Source organism: Pteropus medius, unplaced genomic scaffold, assembly GCF_902729225.1.
Source record: "Pteropus medius unplaced genomic scaffold, Ma_sr-lr_union100, whole genome shotgun sequence".
NCBI classification, from domain to species: Eukaryota; Metazoa; Chordata; class Mammalia; order Chiroptera; family Pteropodidae; genus Pteropus; species Pteropus medius.
Window position 1 is genome coordinate 12,562,870 of NW_024349801.1, and position 16,468 is coordinate 12,579,337.

Below are 16,468 nucleotides of genomic sequence, written 5' to 3' on the forward strand. Positions count from 1 at the left end.
TTTTATTCCCACTGAAATAGAAAAATAACTTTCAAAAACAATATATTAGGTCAATAAAAATTTGCAGTTTCCAAGATTCTCTAAACAAAATCCCCAGTTATCTCATTCACTGTGCAAAAGAGAGTTAACATAGAAGGCCTGCTATCCTAAAAAGGCTAGCCCGGCTGGTCTTTGGTGTCAGAACTTTGATTCTGAGAGAATTCTCACTCCCAGAACTAATGAGTGCCTAAACCCAAAAATATATGGTTTATGTTGAACACCTACTTCTCTGGGAACCTAGAATTTTGGCATGTAGTGGGAAAAGGTCCCAATAACAAGTCTAGTTACTGAGTCTCTAATGAGCTTCAATGCCAGACATTTCACACATGTCACAATTCTTTGCTGAAGGAATTAACTGTGTCCTGTGTGATTCTACTGGAAGAAAGAGGCACTAGTTTCCTCCAGACTTCACCCTATATGCCTTTTCCTCTTGCTGATTTTGCTTTGTATCCTTTTGCTATAATAAACCATAGCCCTAAATACAACTATATGCTGTGTCCTGTGAGTCTCTCTAATGAATTAATTACTGAAGGTGGGGGCAGGGAACCAACACACTAAACCTGCCAGTGGCCAAGAAGAAATGTCTTCTGGAGGTAACTGGAACCTAATTTGTGGATTTCTTCTCTAGTATGTGTAGAATCCATTTTAGAATTTTGGATTTTATAATAAAGAAAATCCTGGAAACTTTGGGTTGGTTTGGATTATATTTTAGGAAAAGAGAGAATGGTAGAGGCTAGCCAAATGCTCACCAAATCTGTTTCTTCTTCCTGGCTGAACAGCTAAACTATGGTTCTCAGCCTCTTGCACAGGTGTCACCAAAAAACTAAGTTATAGCAATGAAATGTAGAACAATGAAATGTAGACCAAAATGATACCAGCCACTTCCAGACCTGGACCATAAAACCTCCTACTCATGACCCTCTGGTTCTTTCACCCTCTGCCAGCTAAATGAGGATTCCCACGATCTAGAGGGTGACACCACAAGATGGAAGAACGCTGGTTCATGAATTGCTGCATAGAAACTTATCTGAGGAAAGTTATCTGAATACAAACCTGTTATCTGAGTATTACCCTGTTAAGCCACTGATATCTTGGGGTTGTTTGTTACAACACTAACCTGCTTTGCCTAATAACAGAGGACACAATCAGGTGAAAATTTTTAGAAACTACTCCCGACAACGTGAAAAACTGAAAAAGAATAGGTCACAGGGAAATTAAGAATTATCAGAAGAGAAGTGAATGCATTCAAAAGGAAACTCCAATACTCTGAGACTGTGTAAAGTACAAGGAAAGGGAAAATAAAATAGTCATCAAAAGCGTACTCACATTTCCAGACTAAACACCTGGGTTCCACTTACTCCTAACATGAAACTGAGGACGAGAAATTTGAAGGGCAAGAAAAAGAATGAGGACTTAAGTTTGGGACCAGTCTAGAGTAAGGCACACAAATGTAATCCACTGGGCAGTCGGATTTACAGTCTGGAGCATAGAAGTGTGGGCTGCAAATAATAGATCTGAAAGTCATCAACATACAGACAAGATAGCATAGGAGAACTGCATGAGATACAGAACCTAGAGAGCTTTAAGGAAGCTTAGCATTTAAAGGTGGTTGGAGGAGTTCTGGCCAAAATGGCAGGTGAATGAAGGTAGGTGAATAAAAGAGGATCTCAAAAGTTAATGAAGAATAGTCAGAGAGGAACGAGAAACTCGGAGTGCATAAGTAAAACCTAGGAAGGAAGACCAACCCTAAGAGAGCCCCAAGGACAAATCTTTGGAAAATGTCCACTGTGTAGGCAGCCTCTAAAATATCCCCAGTGTTCTCTGCCTAATATTTACACCCTTATGTAATCCTCTCTCCTTAGTGTGGGCTGGACCTTAAGTGTGGCCTCGAAAAAATTATTGGAAAGTTATTTCCAAGATTAAGTTACAAAAAAGACTGACTTCTCTCTTATTTACCTCTCTCTAAGCCTGTGCTAAGAGAAGCAAGCTGACATGTTGTGAGTAACCCTATGGAGAGGGCACATGTGGCAAGGAACTGATGTCTCACAACCAACAGCCAGCAAGGATTTGGACCCTGCCAACTGCCACGAGAGCAATCTTGTAAGACCTCCCCACCCTTCAGGCTTGAGAAGACCAGAGCCAGTGGATACCCAAGCTGTGCCTATGAAATAATAAAGAGCAAGAAAGTTTCAAACAGCTAAATCTGGGAGGAAGCTGTTATGCAGCAATTGATAATTTAATACATCCATAGTCAGAATTAGCAACTATGAGATCATTGTTGGCCTTCAAGAAAGGGAAGTTAGTGGTCACCAGGAAGAAAGTAGGCCAACGTGCCTCCACAAAGAGGACAAAAGCATTAGGTAATAAGACCAGGGCCTAGCTCAAGCCACAACTCCTATATAAAACCTCCCAAACCACTTCAGATCACCTACAGGCTAATGTGCTGGTCCACCTCCCTTTCCCTTCAGTATATATAATACACTATGAAGTTACTCAGTGTTCACTATTGCTTTATGTCTATTACCTTTTCTATCAGCTCCTGGAATTCTGTATATCCTCGCCATCATTTGAGGGCACCAAAAATTTTCCAGAACCTTGGTAAGTCCAATACCAATATTCAATTTCTAGGTCCCTAAAACACAATTTGACTAGACTTAATATTAGACAAAAACGTAGTCAAAGTAATTTGTGATTTATACCAACAACAATTGAATCTAAAAAAAATAAAATGACCTTGACAACAAATCTCAACCTCAAAAGGGTATTTACTGGAATAAACTGGAGAACATAATCTCCAAAAGCAATGTGAAATGTGTAGAAGTGGGAGAGCCATTGGCATTCAATAAGAATTAAGAGATGCAATAAACATCTTGCAAGGAATGAAAGCCCCACCAAAAAAAAAAATGCCCAAACGCTAATAGTACCTTTTGAGAAAATTCACCTTCTATAAGGTCGGCCAGATGTATACCTCAAGTTTGGCTTTCTATAAAGCTAAGCATAAGTCAAATCCACCAGATAAGAAATGGTGTATGACTTATGTGAACTGGCTATCAAAACTTATCAGAGAAGCCGTTTATCTATTACTATTACGTGATTTAGTCCAGTCAAATATTTGTTGAGTACTTACTATGTGTCAGACATTTTAAATACATCAGTCAACAGACATACATACATCCCTGCATTCCCATAGAAGGTGGGGGGATAGTATTCATTAGAAATCATGAAGCATTTTAGGAGATGCTAACTATCATAGATAAAGAAAAACTGCAAGGTAAAGGTGAACCAAATGGTGGGGGAGGGGCTGCAATTTAAGTAGGGTGGTCAGAGTGAGCCTCACCAGAAAGTAGTATCTGAGCAGCCTTGAGGGAGCTGAGGGATATAGCCATACATACATCTGAGAAACAATGTTCCAGACAGAGGGATCTGTCAGTCAGTACACAAGTTTCCTCAGACGGTGCACGGCACATGTGAAGGAAAGCAAGCAGGCCACGTGTAGCCAAGATAAACTTGGAGAGGGGGTGGAAAACAGGATAAGTTGAGGGGAACAGAGAATAGGTACAGGGCAGGGCTAAATTCTATAGGTAATGAAAGGACTTTGTTTGGCTTGTACTAAAGACAAATGGAGAATCAATGATGATTTTGAATGGGATGACATGACTTTTAAAAGAAATCACTCCAGATGATGAACTCAGAATAAACTGTAGGGAAGAGCAAGAGTATAAACAGGGTAGACGATAGCACATTAAGAGAATGAGTTACTTAAACCTAAACACAGAAGAACTCTACGAGCTATACATAAATATTCCAAAACTAGGTTAGTATATTAAAGTCAGTTATCACACCAATGTTTTGTGTTTGCCAAATTCCTTGAGGGCTTACTGACTGGAGATGACTAATAATTCAAAATGAAATATTTACAAGTAATTTTTACATTTTAACTTCTGACAATCTCAACTTCTGTAATCTTTGGTATATCTGTCTATATGTAAAGAGAAGAGAAATATCCTTTAAAAATCCATGCCATAGGACATGGTTCCATAATGTAGCAGTTAGCACGTCTGCTTTATACGCAGAAGGTCCTGGGTTCGCACCCCAGTGGAGCCACGGTGCATGGTCTACGGCCAAGCCACCCTGAACAATCCCCATGTCTGATCTCGGAAGCTAAGCAGGGTCAGGCCTGGTTAGTACTTGGATAGGAGACCACCTAGGAAGACCAGGTGCTGTAGGCATAAATAATAATATTTTTCTTAAAAACCCATGCCATAACTATAGGTACATACATAGTACACTTGCCTCTCCAATACCCAAACTAAAGAATGAAAACATAATTGTGAATAATCCAAACCATGGGCATCCCAAAATTATGTATGACTGGGCTTAGAAAGGCCTAATGTAAAATGTTTTTTTAGAACCCAGTTGGTAAGGAATAAGAAATATTCAAAGGACATAATGGTCAAAATGTAGTAAATCACTTTGAAATGAAAGGTTTGCCAAATATAAAAACAAATGGATCGAGAGATGACTAGCTTTATAACTATGTCACTATGTCACTTTAAACAAACAATTTTACTCAATGCAATAAAACCTTATATTAACTTTCAAAGAACATTTTAATAGCCTACGTGGATATCTTCAGAATTTTACAAGACAATCCAATCCATACATCAGTGTAATTCAAAATATTGTTAGTGTTAACAAATAAATCCTATTTTTTAAAAACTGATAAAGTGAAGACAGCCAGAAAAGCATGCTTACTCCAAAATCAGAAAAGAATTCTTGATCTGAAATCAACTAATATTCAGAAACATCTTCCCAGTAGCATTTGCAAAATTTTAAAACTATGTACTACATAATACATGTAAGACTATTAAAAGATAATAACAAGGAGTATCCTTCCTCTAGTTACTTTAAAAATGTAACTACACCAAGAGAAAACTTACTCAAGTATCTGTCAGAATTCAATTTATAGTGCTGAAGAACATTTTAAAACCAAAATCCCTCCACCCTTTGCACATCTCTCAACAGAAATGCAAGCTTAGTGCACTAAGGTTAAGTAATGACTACATACTGTAATAGAAAAGACTATCTTTTTATCAGACTCAACTTTTATATTTCCACACTGAAGAAATGAAAAACTCAATCTTGTGTCTTATCCTCCAAAAAATTGTTAGGAAAAACCCTGTATTTGCTTTGGTCAAATAAGATCTTATCCAAGGAGAAGTATTGGAAGTTATTCTGCAAGATATGTATGTCAAATCATTATGCTGTACATCGTACACCTATATAGTGTTGTATGTCAATTATATCTTAATATTAGGGAGGGAAAACGACAATAGGAGCAAAAAAAAAAAATCTCCCTAGGTAATTCAAGGAATTGCCAATGTATAAACAATTTAATTCTGCACAATTCTTAATATACTTATGATGTTCTAAAATCCAGTCCACTAAATCCAAGCGAATCTTGAACTATAAACCCAATCTCCAGATATTTTAATTGCACGACAAACATTGTCTTTCAAAAAACAAGCAGTTGTCCACCTAGATTGTTCTCACTTTTTGATGATCAAATTCAAAGATCTTTTCCTTGTACTGAACTTAAGTAGTATTGAAGACAGAATGAATATTAGAGCTGGAGGAGAAAAACCTGATCTGACTTTAAATTAAGGAAGACACCTCACTTTCCTGGATTTCAATTTCCTAAAGGATGATACTGTAATTCTGTATGACTAGCTTTCAAAGTTTAACCATTTAAAGATGTCAACAGAATTATATGTATATAGCTTCAAGAAAAATAGTGTGTGCCTTCAAAGAACAAAATTCTGGGTGTACTCTTTTCCAAGAGAGCCATGGTCTATAAATCTACACAAGTGTAAAAAATAAAGCATTATTCGATTACAATTCAGAGCAACTGTATGTGTTTGGAGGAAGGAACAACTCCTTCCCACACTGTAAAACAGACAAAACTTACAAGGCAATATGTGGTGCAGCTAAGCGAAAACTGGCTAAGAGAATTTAAGAAATCAATTTTGCTTAAGAACAGAGAAAATATTCAGACAGTACATTTGAGTTTGAACTAGTACGATGGATGTTTTGGTAGATACAAATGGAATTCCAGATAAAAGGGACAAAGATATACTTGGGAACCACTGTGTAAGTCTTTGACCTACAGCACAGTAATATGCTGCTACAGGTAGGGAGGGATCAACACACATACAACTAGCCAAGGTACTTGAAGGAAAGCCTTTTGAGCAGAGGATGGCTATTTTCAAACCAATGATTTGGGTGACAATTTGACAGTAATGTGAAGAATTAACTGTATTCCAGGAATCATTTACAATTAGGATGTATTCACATATTAATAACACAATACAATAAACAAATCATGGGGAAAAGATAAAAATTAGTTAGATAAAAGGAAGCTACTGCAAAAAAGACAAAGGGTCTGAAACAAAGCAGTAATTATTCTTATGATGGGTCTACATTATATTTTAAAATAACACTGCATTTCAAACAAGGAGCTATAAATCAAGGTGACAAACTTTCAAAAAATTAAAGAGAAACGGTGAGCTCTTAATATGAAGCTTAAGAACAGTAAAAGAGTGTCTTTCAAAAATATGCTTTTATTCCATTTTTTATTTTATATGTTTAGTGCCACTTCACACACAAGAAAACTCTAATTCAACACTTCTAACAATTGTAATAAAATTAACCAAGACATTTTATCCTGGAGTTTTTGCTATGCTTTCCAGTATTAAAGACAAGTGAATTTAAGTATACTCTCCACTCCCAAAGGCTGCATTTCCTTCCATCTCAACACAGGGTTTCAGATTATCTTCACTTCTAATTACTAGCTTCTCAAACAATGCTTTTCAATGAATGTGTTTTACTTGTTTTGCTACATTCTTACAAATGTATGAGTAAAAATTACATTGAAATAAACTATTGTGTATACGCAGCGCACAAAAGTTTTGAGCCCATTTTAGCTTTGAAACATTCTTCTTAAAAACTGAGCAAACAGAAAAGTACAGGATTTTTCTATATACAGTGTAAGATCTTAAAATAAGACTCAGTGGGATGCCATTTTGAAACTTCCCAGCAGAAAGTTCAGTTTGGCCAGAGGACCACTTGAAAAATGCTTTGGCTAATAGTTTTTAATAACTTGAAAGTTTTATTATTTTATAAAATATATAATGTTCATAAAATATAGTATTTCAAAATGGCAGGCTACAATTTGTTAATTCAGGCAGCATAAACTTCTTACGAGAAATTTGTGTCTTAAAATATCTGAGCATTCAAGCAGAATCATTGTGGACAAATTCCCTTCCATGACATTGAGCATCAAAGATTTGTTACCTCACAGAATGAAATAAAATATTCAAGTCCATAAATTAAAGCTGGTTAAAAACAATTTTTCATAACTAGACCAAAATCTAACCAAAAGCATACTTGGAAAAAGCAACATACAAGGATAATTTGAGATTAGTCTGTAAGCAAGTTTTGAAGACCCAGCATTTCCTTTTCTGTCTTCACGGGTTTTGTTTTTAATAATATAACCCAAAGTTAGGAGGATGTCAAAGTATTTAGCCAGACAAGATCCATATTAAAGATGTAAATAACCTCCCCCACACACACACCTTTTTTTTTAATTTAAAGACTAGAAATAAACTAAGGCAGGGATCCATTCCAATGAGTTAGAAAAGGGATCTGCAAACCCTGGGCATGAACTTAACAGGTCAGTGGCCTGTTAAGAATCAGAGCAGGAGGTGAGCGTGGGCCAACAAGGGAAGCTTCATCTGTATTTGCAGCCATTCCCCAATGTTAGCATCACCACCTCAGCTTCACTTCAGATCATCAAGCATCAGATTCTCATAGGAGCACCAGTCTGGTGCCAAAATGGTCGGGGACCACTGAGTTAAAGCATTTCAATTTTGTAAAACACAGCCTTGAAACTTCTAAGATTACAATCTTAGGCAAGAAAGGGAAATACTTTCAGTTATTAATGGTCAAGACTTTGTGCCTTGATTCTAAACAGGTTTCCACTGAAGGATGTGGGACTCACACTTGTTGAAAAGGGATAAACTCTCCAAATAAGTTTTATCAATTTCAGAGCACAACTAGAAGTCTAAAACTCTGTGTATCATCAGCTCATTTTCTTCTTAGACAAGGTAACAATTTGCAGTGTCCTGTGATTATTTAAACTGTTACCAAATCTCTTACTAACAGATAAAATACTATGCTGCCAATCTTTAGAAAAATAAAGACATCAATCTGGACCACAGATCACTAACATTAAACTCAAATACCTCTACAAAAACAAGTTTCTTCTCAATTTGCTTAAACTACTTTTTGATTTTTCACTTGTCCTCCCATTTTTTCATCCACAATTTCCTAGTCCTATCAAACGGGCTGTCATAAGGAAAATGTTGTGTTTTTGTGGGGTTTTTTTGCAAAAAATATTCAGATTATATTCACTCAAATTACTGACAAAATAAATCCAAACGACTGAATCATAAAGAAATAAGAGGAGTGTGGATTAAGTATTGTGACTCAGCTTTCAAGAAGAAAACTGACTTTTTATTAGTCTTAAGAAATATGACATTTAATTGCGTGACCTCAGGGGAAAAGTTCACTTCTCAAAGCTTATTTTAAACACATTTTCACACAGATATCAAGTATTTTTGTTTTAACCTACAAAGCTTACTCCTAGTGGGGATTATTACCTGTGTGAGCCCGGTTGGGTGAATTCTGCAGAAGGGGTGGTACTGCAAATACTTCAGTTTGTGAAATTTCAATATTGTGGTTGGCCTTCGGTAAGCCTCACAAGACCTGCAGTAAATCTCTCACCAGTACTGAGGCCTCCAAGTGCTCAGTTCACTAGGGGGACACTTCCCATAGGTGAGCAGAACCGTCACTACAGCACTGACACTGGGCCAAGTGGGTGGGGGCCGACTTCGGAGAAAGTGTGAGCGCCCGTGCGCGCGAGTGGAACAAAACCTGTGGCAAGAAGTCATAAGGAAGTGCTCTCTTCTGCCCGCCCCTCCCACCCGCAAGAGACCCGAAACACCCGGGATTTGACAACGTGCTAGGGGCGGAGAGGGGGGCTGGCAGCTCCATGTCCACGGGATAGAACTGGGAGCGTGCAAGCACTCCAAATGCGCTCCCCCTGCCCCAGGAGCTAGGCCTCGGGGGCCGATGCCCCCTGCACCCGTCCGGGAACCCGGAGAAAAACGGGCAGTTGAGGAGCTCGTGGGGTCTGAGGAAGGTGCAGCCCGCGCTATGCGAGGCCCAGCCGTCGGATTTACCGCCGCCGCCGCGCTCGGAGTGTCCAGGCCCGGACCGGGGGGCCACCAGGTCTCACCCCGCTCTCTGCCCTCCGCTTCGTGGAGCCTTCGCACCGCCTCTTCCCTTCAAAGCCTAAAGACTTCGCGAGCCATAGAAGAGTCCCCTCTGCCGTCTCGCCACTTCCCAGTCCCGACTGCCCCTCACTCCGCGGAGCTCCGGGAAACGCTCCCAATGGCCCCGGGACCACCCCGGTTCTTCCCCCACCGGCACCCACATTCCGTAGCTGACACCGCCAGCTGGCCCCAGCCCACCTCACCTCAGGCGATTCCGGTGGCGCTGGACACAGGAAACTCCTGGGTCCCCGACTCCGGCTCTCCTCGACCCCCCTCTTCGGTTAACTCCGCTTGTTTCTCTACAAAATGGCGCCGGAGGTCGCGCGCTCACGTCGCGGCCTTTCCCCTCCCCGTTCTCATTTCATCATTTGCTGCCCGCCCGAGAAGGGCTGGTTCCAGCACCGGCCAATGATCGTACCCCGTCCGTGGCCCCTGCCCAATCACCGCCAGGTGCCCGCGGATTTAAACCAATCACACACTATCACTTGCAGAAACCGAGGAAGAAACCAGGCTCCTGCTAGCAACTACCAATCCGGACTCCTACTTCGCGGGCTTTGGCCAATTGCCGCTCACCAGTCCCGGAGCTGGAGCCCGTGCGCCTGCGCTCGAGCGAGGGCCAATGGGGACAGCAGATAACTTCGATTTGGGGCTTCACGGACTACCCACCTGTCTTGGTGGTCTTTTACCAATGGGGGCCTGGCATCGCTGCCAAAAAAACAGTAAATAAGGGAGGGCGGCCCATAAACCCTAGCCACTCTGCGCAGGAACTAGTCTGAGTTAAAGTGAAACAGACTTCACTCTTTCTTTTTCGAATTGTCAAGTTGAGTAGACTGCGGGGCTTCCCATTCTTAAACATTCCCCGCCCCTCGTGACCATTTGGCGGGGAAAAGCCGCTAACAGAAGAAGGCAAGCGAGCCTGTAACTAGAGGGGTGACGCTCTGCATCCCGGGATATGTAGTGTTCCCTCCACCCCACCCCATTCCTGTCGCAAAAGTAATGCGTCTTCTTCCGTCACTTACAGCTCCTTGGGAGGAGCAGTGCATGCTGGGGAATGTAGTCCTTGCCTGCCTCATTTTTATGGAGACAACTTTCTCTAGTCCTGCTTATTGAAGATAGAATACAGAGAGATGCGTAGCTAAAGTTCTCTTTGGCTTACACCTTGTAAGCAGTATCAGGAAGGATATCTATGCCTTTTGCCCTCTGGAGAAAAAGCATAGAAACATATCTGTTGCTATAATTCAACATCTGTAGTAGATCGTAGTATTTTATAGTCGTCTGTTCCCAGAGGAGGAGGTGGGAGCCATAGGAAGGAACTGTTGACTGGTTGGCCCTTGTACCTTTTGGAAACTTATCCTTCTCATCACCCCATCCTGAGGCTATCAGAAGCACTACTTTCTGTGCCTAAAAATACTTTTTTAAATTACGGTAAAAACATAACAAAATTTACCATCTTAACCATTTTTAAATGTACCATACATTAATGTTAACTATATGCATATTGGTGTGCAGCTGATCTCTAGAACTTTTTCATGTTGCAAAGCTAAAACTCTATACCCATAAATCAACTCATTTCCTCTGTCCAGTCCCTGACAACCACCATTCTACTTTCCATTTCTAAGAGTTTGACTACTTTAGAATAAGTGGAATCATTCGGTTTTCGTCTTTTTGTGACTGGTTTATTTCACCTAAAAATATTTTTTGACACCTGCCTTTCCTTGGTTGGAGGCCAAATCTTTCAGCAAACATGTACTGTCTTGTGTTTTCAAGCAACTGAATGAGACTCAAGGATCCCACATACTGCAAGGACAAGGGTTGCTTCAGTCTTGTTCCTAGTAGTATTGAGAGCACCCAGCACAGTGTCTGGCACATGGTAGACATGTGAGCAAATAAATGCTTTAAAAATATCAGGAAATGGAGAAATGGACTTAAAACATAATGGTAGCGGTAAAAAGGGCCCCTTAAACAGACCAAGGATGAAGAATAAGGCCCTTCTGTTCATTGCTGCTGTATAAAATTCCTAAAACCTCCATGGATATCAGCATTGTGACCAAGTTTATCGAAATTGAAAATGCACAGACCCACTGACCCGGTAATCCTATGTCAAGGCATTATTCCATGGGTGAATATTGCAAATTTGTTCAGAGAATGTGTCAAAGTATTCATTGATGCATTGTTTATGGGTCCCAAAAGATTGGAAACAATAAGGAACAGGTTAAATAAATGTATAGTAGTGTCGTACAGTGAAATGCTATTAAGTTTTTTAAAAGAGTGAGGTAAAGCTATATGTACTGATATGAAATGATTCCAAGATTTATTGTTAAATGTAAGTTAGGTGCAGAACAGAAAAAAAAAGATGGCACTATCCGTATGTTACCATTCCTGTAGGAGAAAATAACGGTATCTATATTTACATATCACTAAATGCATAAAAAGGTTCAGAAAGATACACACATACACCAACTGACACCAATAGTTATCCCTGTGGAGGGGAGTGGAATGAGGAAGAGTAAAGGGTACTTTTGCTTTTTATTCCATATATTACTGTACTATTTGAACTTTTTACAAAGAGGATGCATTTATGTTTTATTTGTGCAATTTAAAATAATTTTTTTTTAAAGAAACAGAATATGATACCCATAAATGTCAACTAAGGTCAACTCTGTAATTCTACAACTAGTTCAAGTCCCAAACACAGATCTTCTAAAACAAGGTAAATCGAAATACTTCTGAATGGCCTTTCCTCACTTCAGTCTATCTTAGCCAGGAAAAAGGTTTTCTATTTTATACTGAAGGTGCTCCCTGATACCCTTGAGCCCACGGCCAGCCCCTCCCCCAGAGCTGCACCAACACCACTCCTAGGGTATGACCTGCCTTGGGGCCTTAACCAAATACCTGCAGGATTCACACAACGGCTTGGAGATCAAAGTCCTTCAACTGTGTGTTGTCAATAATTTGGAGTAGCTTGTATCCTTACAAGAGAGCAGAGAGACTCAGACTGCTTACAAAATGAGTAGTGGAGATCATGTAATGCATTTTTTTTTCTAATTTTACCGAATGACATAGTCGAAAATCATGCCCACACAAACTATTTTACTAGAAGACCTTCATAAAGAATTCACTGAATCACCTTTTAACTCAAGTATGTGCCCTGGGGTTCAACTGTATTTAGAAACAAGATATTTCAGTCAGCTGTTAATTACTCACCTGGCCTCCTTCCTCAACCTTCTTCCAGCCCTTCACCACCCGCCCATCCCTAATTAATTGTGCATCCCAGAGTCTGTAAGAACTTTACAAACTCTTTTGTTTCCCAAAATAGCCTGGAGTGCTAGGAAACCTAAGTGCTAGGAAACAAAAGCCCTATTGAATTGGGTTGGAGTGGAAGCAGAAATACCTAGAAGAAAACAGGACTTTGAGACTTTGAGATCTGTGCAAATTATGTTATAAAATGTTTGGAGGTGTTGGGGAGAAGGGTGAGCAGAAATACAAAGACTTATTATTCCCTGTTCCTGTTTTTCAGTCTCGTTTATCAGATGAGTCAGCAACTGCAATTGACTATCTTACGATTCTCTGTTCTATCCAAAGCGACTCACAGACAGTTCAACTTTAAATTCTGATCTCCTTCCAGCCCATCACCACTGCCTAGCTCCAAACCTTCTGATTCCCTGGACACCCAGGCTTTGGTATGTATGACTTCGGTGACTTTACACGCAGGAGAAGATATCTAGGCAAGTGCATTGCAGAAAGAAATTCAGAAACTACTGAGAAATTCAGAAACTCAAGTCCTAACCTGAGCCGTGCCCTTGGAAAAGTCCCTTCCCCTCCCTGGACCTCTTTTTCCCTCTTCACTGTTCTGAGGATATTGGGCAAGCATTATGTGGCTCTCCAATTTTGGACTGTGAACTTCTACGAAGCCAAGGACTTACCGTGCAATCTCGGAATCTTTATGTGCATGTAGATTTTTTAAATCAACCAATATATTCTAAAAGTACAACTTTACATGCTTTATCTCATCCACACCTCAGGACCCTGTGATGCAAGGACTAGGTTATATACCTCATTTTACAGATCATAAAACTGAGACTTAGAGAGGCTGAGTCACTTGCCCAAGGTCACAAAGCTACTCAATGTCAGACAAGTTTTTGAACCCAAACTATCCAACTTCAGAGCTCAAATTCTCAGCCACACACCACAGTGCCTAGGTGATCTCCCAGCTGTAATGTTCAATGGCCCATTAGTAACCAGATAGTTTCAAACCAAGAAATGTGATGCATAATCTAACAAGGTGTTATAAGTTAGTGAGACAGATTCTGAAAATACTGCTGTGTGTTTGTGTGTTTGGTGTTTTCCTGTTAAGATAACATTTGAATTCTTAGAATCTCTCCTTAATAGGAGTTTTGTCCCAAGACTGTGTAGGAAGTTCCCAACTTTTATTTTATTTTATTTTATTTTATTTTATTTTATTTTATTTTATTTTATTTTATTTTATTTTATTTTATTTTATTTTAGAATATTTACTCATCTTCCTCTTTTCATGAGAGAACAAGGAAGAAGCTAAGAGAGAAAAGGAAAGGCCACGTAGTATCTCCTCTGGTTCATGGTTACTTTAGATTTTTCCAAATGGGTGCTTGCAAACAAGTTAGGGCAGGTCTGAGAAATCTGCCTGGGCTCTAGGCAGATGAGTGGACCTTGGGACTTATTGATGGAATTCTGAGCTAGACAGAGTCTGGGACTCTGCTCTAATTTTCTATGTCCTCCCTGATTACTGTTGTGATATTTCAAATGATTGCTCAGAGCCTGGACCATTAGCCCTAATTTTTCATCTGCTCATTTGAACCCCTGCCCCAGCAGATAGTTCTTGTATAGTATTACAGACTTCTCTGGACACTATCTCAACCTCCAACTTACATGTTTTACCTAAAAACCATCTCTAACATCTTAGTGATCTTAGAGAGGTAAACTTATACCAGGTCCTGAACTGGAAGTGGGAGGCTGGCAGTAAATTGTCCTCCGAACTCCTCTTTATCACTCCATACTTCCCTCTCTAGGTTATAAATCCATCTGACATCTAATCTCTTCCAAACACAGTGTAGAGGCTTAGGAGTCTGAAAAAAATGGGCCTCTGCTTTTAAGATGTTGATAGTCGATCTTTGGAAGAACAAAAGCCAGACCAAGTAATAATTAGTTAACAATTCAAGCCTGCATGTTACTACCTACAGAATGAATGGGTCAAAAATCTCAATGCTGGAAAATGATCCAGGAGAAATACTTTTGCCAGAACTCTTCCAGGAGATATAGCTTAAAATAATACCTCCCTGCACCCAAAAAGGTGGGGAGCAGCCAACCCCACTGACTGAAAAGACTTTTAGTGACCAGGAATTCCTGAATTCAAATACACTGTTGGGGGGGGTCTATGGACAGCTTTCAGTATTTCAAAAAGCATAAACAAATGAAACATCCTTCCTCACTCTATCCCCTCAAAAGCTACAGTAGCTATCATTTAATAAGTTCAGTATATGTGGTAGGCAAAAGTCTTCCAAAACTCAAAACTCATAGGAAAAATTAAAATCAAAGATCTTTGGAATAAGATATTAAGGAAAATGAGGTCTTTTTCAGCTCCGCAAACTGAGCCTGAATAGGCTCCTTCACTAAGGATAAGGACAGGCCATACTTGTTTGTGTGGCCCTGTAGTACTCAGGGCGCTTTAGAGTACTGAAGGATGGTGAAAGAAAGGATGTGACACACTCTAGGTTCAGATAAAAAAAGAAAGAATTTTGTCTACGGCCATGCCACCCTGAATGTGACTGATCTTGGAAGTTAAGCAGGGTCGGGCCTGGTTAGTACTTGGATGGGTGACCACCTAGGAAGACCAGGTGCTTAGGCTTAAAAAGAAGTGGGGGAGGGGAGTTGACAGGTGTTTTAGTCCATTTGAGCTGCTATGATAAAATACCATAGACTGAGTGGCTTACAAACAATAGAAATTTATTTCTCACAGTTCTGGAGGCTGTGAAGTCCAAGATCAAGGCACTGGCAGATTCAGTATCTGGTAAGAGCTGGATTCCTGGTTCATAGATGGCTGCCTCTCACTGTGTCCTACATGGCAGAAGGGGCGAGGGAGCTCTCTGGAGTCTCTGTTGTAAGGCTGCTAATCTCACTCATTAGGGTTCTACTCTCATGACCAAATCACCTCCCAAAGGCCTCACTTCCTAATGTCATCACATTAGAGGGTAAGATTTAACCCCCAATATGACTTTTGGGGGAACGCAAATATTCAATCTACAGCAATGAGTTTACTTGGATTTTAGAATTTTATTCTTAGTCATCTGCCCCAGCATGGTGATTGGCACATAGTAGACGGTCTGTAAATACTGAATAAATGAATGACCTTTGAAAAAAATCAACTCCAGGAAATCATTTCTGTTCAATAGGCCATTAATTATATAGACTGTCCAAGCCTGCTATTTTGATATGGGCAATAGGCAAATAAAAACATCTATTTTTTTACAAAAGGGGGTAGGTAGAAATGTGGGGGAGTAGTTTTCAAAGTTACCTGTGTATGAGAAAGTTTCTCAAAGTGCAATTTGTTTTAAGATTTATTCTTTCCAAATCACTGTCAAGAATTTGATCCTTCCCATCTGGGAGACAGGATAGCAGCCTGAGAAGGTTGTCTTACCATTTTATGGATAGGAAAATAAAGACTCAGAAGAGCTTAGTGACTCTTCAAGGTCACACAGCAAGTTAGGGGCGGAACCCTCACTGGAATGCAAAAGCATCCTGAGACTTCCAGAAACATTCTACTGTCCATCCTCCTCATGTAGAGGTTTTTCTTTTCTAACCCCCTTCCTCCTTCCAGATTGCATTGTACTGGGGATGGCAGCCTGGAGCTTCTGGAGGAGGAGAGTGGGAGTACATGGAAGGGGATACACCCCAAGAGAAGCAGATTGGGGATAGGGGATGAGAAACTCCAGCCTCTGGGAAAACCTTTTAGCAGCTTAAGAAGATCAAAGAAGGAGCCCGAGCAGGTCAACATTAGGGCA

At 40.1% G+C, this 16,468-nt stretch overlaps 1 protein-coding gene and 1 pseudogene across 7 annotated transcripts in view; one reads left to right on the forward strand and one right to left on the reverse strand.

Moving 5' to 3' along the window:
• CNOT1 (CCR4-NOT transcription complex subunit 1) overlaps positions 1-9,791 on the reverse strand; it is an 81,683-nt gene extending 71,892 nt beyond the window's left edge. For 6 of the 7 annotated variants that reach the window (XM_039888851.1, XM_039888857.1, XM_039888854.1 and 3 more), the window contains exon 1: positions 9,638-9,789. The gene's annotated coding sequence lies outside the window, so the exon portion shown is untranslated. Of the gene's footprint in view, positions 1-8,759; positions 9,034-9,637 lie in introns of all 7 variants that reach the window. The other variant, XM_039888852.1, reaches the window with a different exon arrangement.
• Positions 9,792-15,207: 5,416 nt separating this feature from the next.
• LOC120581065 (uncharacterized) lies at positions 15,208-15,315 on the forward strand (annotated as a pseudogene).
• The last annotated feature ends 1,153 nt before the right edge of the window (positions 15,316-16,468 follow it).